This window comes from Podarcis bocagei (genome assembly GCF_964188305.1).
Source record: "Podarcis bocagei genome assembly, chromosome: 8".
NCBI classification, from domain to species: domain Eukaryota; kingdom Metazoa; phylum Chordata; class Lepidosauria; order Squamata; family Lacertidae; genus Podarcis; species Podarcis bocagei.
This window is the reverse complement of record NC_138133.1, coordinates 32,086,268-32,096,500: the sequence shown is the minus strand read 5'-3', so window position 1 is coordinate 32,096,500 and position 10,233 is coordinate 32,086,268. Positions and strand designations below refer to the sequence as shown.

At 43.3% G+C, this 10,233-nt stretch overlaps 1 long non-coding RNA gene across 1 annotated transcript; it reads left to right on the top strand.

The window, feature by feature from the left end:
* Window positions 1-5,346: 5,346 nt before the first annotated feature.
* Window positions 5,347-10,233, top strand: LOC308594031. Its single transcript, XR_014011245.1, has 3 exons — window positions 5,347-5,887; window positions 9,760-9,926; window positions 10,108-10,233. It is a non-coding gene; the product is annotated as an uncharacterized lncRNA (long non-coding RNA).

Sequence of the window (10,233 nt, the reverse complement as noted above, 5' to 3'; positions counted from 1 at the left end):
TTGAATTATTCTATTTTTGTAGCCCACCCTGGTACCATTTGGTGAAGGGTGGGCTGTATTATAATAAAATAATAAAGAAAAGACACATCATTGTATGCATTTTAAAACAAATGCTGCATTGCAAAAACAAAAAACCACATACGCACCCAGAGATAGTAGCATTCTAATCCACACACATAATAATAATAATAATAATAATAATAATAATAATAATAATAATAATAATAATAATAAATTTTATTTATATCCCGCCCTCCCCAGCCAAAGCCGGGCTCAGGGCGGCTAACAACAATCAAATAATCAAACAGTAAAATAGTTACACAATCTAAAAATATTTCATTATAAAAATTAATTAAATCAAATTGAAGGCAACCAATTAAGCAAAATTCTGTGCAGGTTGCCAGAGGAGGGAGTCAGGCTGCGCCCTGACCAAAGGCCTGGCGGAACAACTCTGTCTTGCAGGCCCTGCGGAAAGATGTCAGGTCCTGCAGGGCCCTAGTCTCTTGTGACAGAGCATTCCACCAGATTGGAGCCGCAGCCGAGAAGGCCATGGCTCTAGTTGAGGCCAGCCTAACCTCTCTGAGGCCTGGGACCTTGAGGATGTTATTATTTGCAGACCGTAGGTTTCTCTGTGGGGCATACCAGGAGAGGCGGTCCCGTAGGTACGAGGGTCCTAGGCCGTATAGGGCTTTAATATATGTTGAGGACCAGCTAATAAGATTGCATTTGGAGCAAATTTCTCCTCTACCTCGTGTCTTCCTCCTTATAACTTGTGCTTTATGGTAGCTCCTAGCCAGGAATCAGGAAGAACAATAATACAAATTGTCTGCTGCTCTGTGGAACCCTTCCTCCTCACTTGGCACAAGAAGGGGTTGGATTGCAGACTGAAGCACTAGTCTGGTCACAGGTCATACATAACATTGTGGGGCTGGTGCAGCCTTCTTACAGCAGGATTGCTTTTCTGCAGGGGAATGCCTGTTTGCCACTTACAAAAAGAACGGGAAGTTCTTTATTGGGTGAGACTTGGCTGGGATGGATAGGGAGTTATCCTTACACTTATTCACCTGTTTATTTGGATTTTTACATTTATTTATTTGCCTTTTTAAAAGGCTATCACAGACGAATGCCTTCTGTAACTCTTGTCATACTGGTTTAGGGTAAAGGGTATTGGAGTTTAACATCATCTGAAGGGCACAATGTTTACTTCCCCGCCATATGGGAATCCGGACATATGTGGTCATCCTTAAAAGACTCTTCAACGCATTGGAATTCTTCTTCCTCTGTAAGTGGTTATATACGCAATTAGCCATTAAATAAAGGAACATACTCCCCAACCCCAACATTTGGTCTCTGTTTTCATACTTTGTGAGTATTTGATTTAATGAATTTCTGTATTTTTTGGGGGGGGGAATGTTTGAAGAGATGTGGATATATGCTTTAGGTATGTTTTTATTATAGAGGAGACACACCTCTGTGAAATATTTTTTGTTTGTGTGTGTAAACTAATTGTTCAGAAATATTACAAACTGAATCTTTAAATAGAGTTTTAAACACAATTACAGCTACCCCCCCAACCCTTTACAGCCACTACCAAGGTTGCGCAGCCATAGTGGAAGAGAAGAAGCCTCTCTTGCTGTTAATAGTGTCTAAGTAGAACCAGTAGGTGCCTATGACGGCCGTACAACAACAACAACACACACAGCAGCAGACTCAATAACAGTGGCTGGGAGAACTGCCTTTGAAAAGTGCCACCACCATACAGTTTGACAGCTGGGTTCTCAGAGATATAAGCACAACGTGGAGGGGAGATATCAATTTACCTGGCAGGAAAAAAACAAAACACGTTTAAAGTGTGTGGCCACCTTCCCCCACAAAACACTCACGCTTTTGTGTTGTGTTATCTTTATATCTTACTAGCAGCCTCAGGCATGTTATGAAACACACACAAAAATAGCATAGTTTTGGAATCAGTGAATAAAATAAGTGTTGTTCAGCCCACCATCTTGATTCAAAATTAGATCCAGATATAGACGAAAAACTTATTCCTTGATCTCAGGAACCATCATGCCAAATTGGGTTACAATTTATTAAGAGGTGTCCAAATACATCGCCAACAGGCTAACGGCTTTCCAAACTAATGATGCTGAAGTATTGATCACAGAGGTCTAGTTCTTAAAGAGAAGAGAGGATCATAGCACACATTTTCTTTTTGTTGCTGTTGCATGTGACTATTTCTCTAAATTCTTAGTTTTTACCTGGGTACATACAGTGTGCAATCCCTTCTTTATTACTGTGCCTGGACCAGAAGGAAAGAGAAGAAGGAACCACAATCTAAGCCACATGTGTATTCCAATGCTAGCACCAGAGCCTTACGGCGCAGGTACGAGTGAGTTGCAGCAGCAGAAAGGTATCTCTCCTACCGCCGTGTGACATGGTAACAATATCTTCAGGCACCGTATTTAATAAACAGATAACAAAGTGTCTGTCAACCTCCTCAGCATTTTAGAGGTTGCTTCTATAGAGAGGTTTATAGACTTATTTCCCATCAACGAGCAGCCCTGACGGCATTAATTCCTCCCATTGAAACAAATGAGTCTGGATGGATCTGACTGCATGGCTTTCAAGGGAATTCATTCTGTATCTTTCATGTTTGCGATATCTGTGAGAAACAGGAAACTGTTTTCCTATCTCATTCACATAATAGATAAGATGAGAAATTAGCTGCTGGATGAGCATCCTGGGGGCTGTTCGTTTTGTCACAATAAATAAGGTTTGGCTGATGCTGAAGCTGTGTGTGTGCGCGTGTGTGTGTACACAGCCTGCTACACACCCACCCACACACACACACACCCACCCACCCACAGACACAGAGAGAGTTTTGCCACAAATATAGCTCCACTTTCTCATTGCCAAGTTTTGTTTCTAGGTTTTGCATGTCTTATATGAAAGGGGTGTTTTTGCTACACAGAATGATCTGTTTCCATCACAATTATTCCAGGATAGTGAAGCCAATGTCATAGTCTGAGCTGGAGACTGCGGCAAAGTTCTGCTTCTCCATCTTCAGAGGAGGTCTCATCAGGTCTCGGGTCTCCAGTGTGGACACAGGTAGGTCCTGGAATATGGCAATCAGAATGCACTGCTGGTGGCAGTGCTAGGTTGGAACCCCATGGGAACAGTCTACTGGTGCAATTATGGGCATGAGTGTGTGCTAAGGAGAGAAAGGGAGGGTGAGATTAGGAATTGACATAGCTAAGAGCCAACCTGGACTCTGGAGAGGTCTATGATAGCTATGCTGTGCCTCCACTGTCAGAAGCCACATGCCTCTAAATACTAGTCACTAGGAGTCACATGTGAAAAGAGTGCCTCTGCATTCAAGCCCTCACAGGTTTCCCAAAAGTATCTGGTTGGACAATGTGAGATGAAAATGCTAGACTGGTTCAGATGGACTCATCCTAAGTTCTTATGAGGGATGGGACTCTGAATAAACTTTTACCAAGTCATGGGCCAGTTTTACTGGATGATGCCAGGGAGACGTAGGGTGGTAGCTGATTGAACATTACCAAGTTGGGCCCATTCATTAGGTCTACTCTGATTAAAATGCGAGTTGAATTTCACCCACATGTCATAGATGCAGGTCGGCGTTATCTTTGAGGCCTTGTAACTTCTAGTTATTGGTCACTTCCACAGCACTCAGCATCTTCTCTGTAGTTGTGTTGTGAAACGCCTTTCACTTCCCTCTTCATTTTGTCACCTTGCAATAGTCTTCTCCCCAAATCTGTGAAAATGAACATGGAGAAAACAAGCAAGGAGATGCATTGTTCTTTCCTTGAAGCTGCGGTTCAATGTCTCTGGCTGTTTGTGTGGTGTGACTGGGGTGCCAGTTCTATGGAAGATACCTTCTCTCACCTTCAGCAGGGTCTTTGGAAGATGAGAGCGAGAAAACCTGTCCATGGGTGTGCAGCTGGGAAGCCAACGGATGAAGGGATAGTCAAAGCAGGTTGAGGATGGGGGGGTTTTTTTGTTTAATGTTTAGAAAACTAAAGAAAAGGAAATCAATTATGAGTCTTACCTGAATTTTATTTCCTCACCCAAAACCAAATTACTCAGCAAACTTATCGCTTGCTATTGCAGGCCTTGGTATTAAAGAAAACAATCAGGCCAGCAGGATTAATCTCTGACAGCTGCCTTATCTTTAACTTGCACCTTTGTTATTTTCTGATGAGCTTCTCTTTTTTTGCTGCCACGTTGTACCATACCTCACTGGTTCCTTTCATTTTATCATCAGCCAGGAGCGGAGGACCTTTCAGTTTATTAAAAAACCTTTATTTGTGAAGAACAAAGAGGGAGAGAGAAAAGGCAAACAATGAGGTCAGACAATCTCCTTCCTACCAGAAGTCACTCACCTGTTATTTAGAGCGTTATCAGGTGCTTTTTTTTTGCTTTTGTGTGTGTGTGTCTGTGTGGGGAGAGACTTGCATCATTGAAAAATGGGGCTCTGACAGGCTACTCTGTTAAAACGAATACAGACACACACCAAACAAAACCTGCAGAGCTCTGACGGACACAGATCATCCTCGAGACAATAACCTCGTCAGTTGTCAAAGAAGCTATATTTTCACTTGCTTCATGGGGGATTTGTTTTACGGACTTTCCTTTAAGGTAGTAAGCAGCCACGACACAAACATAAAAGCCTTGACAGGTCCAGCAGCAAAAGTATATAAAACCACATGCATGAGATCTGCCATTAAGGAAGGTTTCCATTGTGAGTTATGTTGACTTTCTTGTTTCTGTTGCTGCTTTCATTGATGTATACAGTGAATGCCATGTGATTTTACGCAGCCTGGTTGTATGCATGCTTACTCAGACACAAGGCTAGTTCAGATCAGTGGGGCTTGCTTTCAGGTAACAGTGCATAGGGTTGCAGCCCAAATTGCCAAACTAGGCAAGCATTTGCACTTCACCTGGTTTTATTTATTCATCACATTTGTCTCCCGGTCTTCTTCCAAAGGTGCATGTGGAGCTTTCCCTTTTCTGTTCACAACAACTCTGGGAGGAGCTGAATTGAAAGCAGGGATTTGAATTGAAAACTTCAAAGACAAATACAAAACTCTGTACTACGTGTGCATTCGTAAATGCTATCCCATGCTACTGTAAAGTGAAGAAAAAATATGGAAGACGATGCCTTTGTTACCCTAGCCAACAATTTATGTCCCCTTCAAATCTGAAGAAAATTGGGGGGACCAACATATTGAACTGCAGAATATATATATATATATATATAATGAGTGGGAAATACTTCCACTTAACCCCAGTAATGGAATTGACCTATGTGTCAACATAGTCAAACTGGTTTTTATGTGTGCATGAGAATGCAAAAGCACAAATGGATAATGCCTTTTTTTTTTTGCCTAAATGCAAGGCTAATGTATACAGAACTGTGGCATGTACTTGGAGACCGAAGGGAGCACTATGCAAGCAGATCTTCCAGGCAAGCAGATGTGGCAAGGGAAGATATGTGGCTAAGAGTGGGAATGTGCTGCTCTGCTTTGCAGGAGCAGACAAGGGAATGATGTTCAGGGGAGCTGCTCTCCCTGTCTGAGGCCACAGATCAAAATGAGCCAAAGCTTCTTCCAGCCATAAAATGTAAGTGGTCTTAAGTCTGACATCTTGGACACTTCCAGGTCTAGACATGAGTGGCGAGTCCCATTAGCAAAGTGGTCTTCTCTGCGTCCCAGTGATATAACGCTCCTATTCATAGCTCCACCAAATGTGATATAGAGGACTTTAAAGTTTGACATTTTTATTCAAGGAAAGCTATTACTGACCTAGGACTGCTTCTTGCCTGGAGAGCAATTCCACATCTTTGGAGCAGACATTTCCTTGACAGGTAGGTTTTAATGGTGGCTATCAGAAGATACATGGGAGGATTCTGTGAGACTTGTGTGTACTCTACGGGCAGGGAGGGAGATGATGTGGTCCTGCAAGTCTTACGAGGTAAGCTGTCCACACCTGCCCCTGCCACTAAAAACAAAACCTCTGTTACTTTCCGTATTGCCATGCTTTTTGAAGCTGTAACAGAGGGATTGGAGGGGGGACAAACAAAGGCATAGTGGTGCAAAATAAAGGCAATGCCTCATTTCTTGTCTGCTTTCTCGATTTGGAAAGGCAAGAGGCAGTGGTGTGAGAGAGATGTGAGAAAGAAGGAATCATCTTCCATATTATTCCCTCCAGATACCCATTCCTGCCTCACCACGCTGGGAGCGGCTGCTGCAGCTCTGACATGGCCAGGGTGGGGGCTGGGTTCCCCCTCTTTCCTTGGAGGTGCCTGTATGGCCCTTTAGCCAATCATGAGTGTGTGAGGTGGTGGGGCTTGGGAGCAGACCTAAGAGAGAACTGTTTCCTTCTGATCTCACTGGTGTTCTTCAAGCAGAGGCTGGATTGCATTTCTTGAGGGATGCTCTTGATTTCCTGCATTGAGCAGGGACATAGCTGTAAACCGTCCCAAATTTGGCGGGAAAGTCCCTTATCCCAGCGCTGTGTCCCACTGCTGTCCCTTATTGATGATGTCCCTTAAATTTCCCGGGTTTCAAAGGAGGCAGCTCCTCTCCCTCCCTGCCAGCCAGGGAGGAGGGAGGCTCCAACTGTGTTGCTTGGCTGTGTTGCTCACCCAATAAGGAGTCTAAGAACGACTGGGGGGTGGAGCTTGCATGCCTTGTGCCGATCAAATCAGCCGTGTTGCCTGGGGACTCGCCTTTGCTCAGCGCTTCCCAGCGGAGAGGTGACGGTGGTTTTCCTTGCTGCATCCCCTTTGCCGGGTTGCTGCGCTGTGGGAACCACCGCTTGAGGCTTTGTTTGGCTGCTGGCTGAGTTTTCTGCCTTTGGCTTGGAGGGGCTCAGAAGTTGAACATGTTCTTGGAAAATCCCTTATTTTGGCTGCTGATCCCATATTTTCGAGGCTGCTGGTCCCTTATTTTCAAATCTGTAAGTTGACAGCTATGAGCAGGGGCTAGACTAAGGTTTTTTCCAATGAATTCAGCGACACTTTTCAACTTCAATGCATTTTGTATGGAGACTGGTTTGTAAATCTGGGGACTGTCCCCGGGAAACAGGGACGTCTGGTAACCTTAGGCCAGACTAGATTGTTTCCAAAGCCCCTCTCCAATTCTAAGACTATACGAATACCTAGAATTTCAAGTGGGTCACATGGTGATATGCTTGGTCCTTTTCACTCTAAGGAGCCTATAAATGAAGCTGGTTGCTGACCCCTGGCATCGATGCACTTTGATAGCTGCTGCTTCAGGTTGTGGCACACAAGATCCCAGTTCACCTGAGCAGATTTTACATGTTGAAAGCCAGTAATTTAATTTTTTCCTCCAATGAATTACATATTTGAACTTGTCTTGTGCATTACAGCACGTCCTGCTGGTACCTAGTTTTTTGTGTATTTCAATACATGCTGTGTTGTGCAATGGGTATGCAATGAACTCTTGTGTTGACTTCAGAATGTTTTGGAAAACAGTAATTTGAATGAGGTTTTTTTGAATGCTATATTTTTTGGAAAGCTGGATGTGAAGACCCATGCTTCAGTGCCACAGATTGTATATAATGGTTTCCAGGCCACCATTTTAATATTTTTTCAATACAGAAGATCAGTGGCGCACAGGGGGAAAGTAGAGAAGGACTGATAGCCTCATGTGTGTTTGGAATGTGCAAAGACATTATCTGAAAGAAAATGCAGCATTGCAAGGAAGATAAAATGAAGCCATTGTTTGCAGGAGGGATCACTCCTTAGTAGGCTAGGAAATTGTACCCAAACCATACTATCTACAGAAAGCAGGCCTGACCCATTTGAGCTACTGAGATGATGAAACCTCAGTCTATGTTAGTAGCAGATCCACCTCAATTAAACTAGGATAAAGATGGAAGAAACAGCAATACTGCAGAAACACTGAATTCCTCGTAGTTTCCTTCATTACAAAATAGGTTTAATAATTCTTTCTGTGTGAAACCCTGATAGAAATAGCTGAAGGAATGCGCTTAATTAGAGCACTAATGGCTCACTCCTATGCAAAATTACTTGGAAATAAGTCCCACTAGGCTTAATGGGACATATTTCTATGTAAACATGCATAAGAGAGGAGTGCACTGTTACTAATTCAGATGGTTTTCTGGACATCATTATTTTTGCTGCCTGGTGGAATTTCTCAGGCAACACTCTTGCTTTCTAAATAAAATAAAGCAAAAGCATTCCAATTTGCATAACTAGTAGGCACCTTTACAATACCTGCAGCTTGGGCTAAGAGTGCTACAGTGATCTGATATATGATCCTCCCTCCCTCCCTCCCTCCCTCCCTCCCTTCCTTCCTTCCTTCCTTCCTTCCTCCCTTCCTCCCTTCCTCCCTTCCTCCCTTCTTTCCTTCCTTCATAATTTTCTAGGTCTTGTGTTGTCTGACTTGTGCAATGTGCATTTTGTCTTATGACTGCAGTGCAGACAATTGTGGTTTAGTACTACTGCACAGGACTCTTCGGTGTGTGGTCTTCTCAAACCAAACACCTACAGCAAGTATGAATGAGCAGAAAATGAGAAAAGTGGAAATTTTGTGGAACTGAAATGTACAATGTGCCTGAGCAGAATGAAGGATCCATGCACAAGTGTGTACTGTTAATTCAGTCCACCTGCCTATCAAAATTGACCCAACCTAGAATTTCAGTCATGGTTTTGTTGTGCGCCACCCCAATCACCAAGCAGTGTGAGATTCCAGGGGTTCCAAGCATTTACCCAGGCTTCATGTTTCCTGGGAATGAGGGGCAGTGGAGACTGTGGTGTCTTTATGATATATGGTTTATTTACACATATATACAACCTGAGCTTACAATGGAGAAGATAACAGCACCCAATAAGCTCTTCCTCCCCCATAACCACAACCTTGGGTTGAAACAGAAATCAAACATTGCTCTGACTCTCTCTGGCTTCCCTGTTGGCAGCTTTTTTCCAGCTTCTAGCTCACATCACTCAACTCTCCTTTCTGGCCTTCCCCCGCAGTAGTAGTAGTAGTAGTAGTAGTAGTAGTAGTAATAATAATAATAATAATAATAATAATAATAATAATAATAATATCATCTATTATTTATACCCAGCCACTCTGGGCAGCTTCCAACTACCAGCTAGTTGAGGGAGGGGGTCCACCCATTTTCCGTCTGGTACAGATCCACTTCCTTTCTTCCCTTAATGGCCCATTACCTAGCCTATCACCTCACCAGGAAGCTAGACTGGCTTATATTTTAACACTTGCTGGATCCAGGAGTCAGAAGACCCATTGAATCAATGGAGATGAGACCATCCTGTGCTTAACTTTGTCGCTGGAAGTAATGGAGCCGCAGTATCTTTTAAACTGGCTGTGCTGTACTCTTACTAAGCAGCAAATGTGCCAAGATAGCAGCAGTTGGGCGGTCCAAATTTTGTAGAGAGCTGTCCAAAGCTGCCAATCAGCTGAGCAACATATTGACACATTGGCCCGATGTCATTGGTGTGGCACTATCACAAAGCTTTCGTCTGGAATTGCATTTATTTGTGTCTAAGATCCATAGGCTGAAACAAATGTTCCAGGAGCAAGTGCATTTGTTTATGGATACACACACACACACACACACACACACACACACACACACGGCATGCCTTTAAAGAGGGAACTCATTTTGTATGATTAGAGAGTCTGCATTCACCCCCCCCCCCCGCTAATCTGTTTGCCTTCTTTCTAGGTGATTTCATTTCTTCTCCTCCTCAAGCATTATTCAGCCTGACGGCTGCCTTTAAATCCACACTATAGTAACCTAGCTGAAAAGAACCTGGAAAAATAAGCTAAGACAGCCAGACAAAGGGAGGTGTAGGGGAGCAGGGAGAAACCAAGATGAGAAGAAAAAGAAAGGTAAGATAATTTGGTGGGTAATTTCATCCTTTGGATCTAGCAGGGTTGTAGTTTGCATTGTTTGCCATTATATTTTTACTCTCTAGACAACTTGAGCCCAGTATTTAGTTTCATTTCCTTCCTTCCTTCCTTCCTTCCTTCCTTCCTTCCTTCCTTCCTTCCTTCCTTCCTTCCTTCCTAGACTACTAGTTGCCACACGCTGCAGTGAGCTGTCAGTATAAACCTGAAAGACATGTCAAGGCTCATGGATTCCCTTGTGAAAGCAAACGGATGATCTCTGCATCATTTATCAAATGCTGCAGGTTGG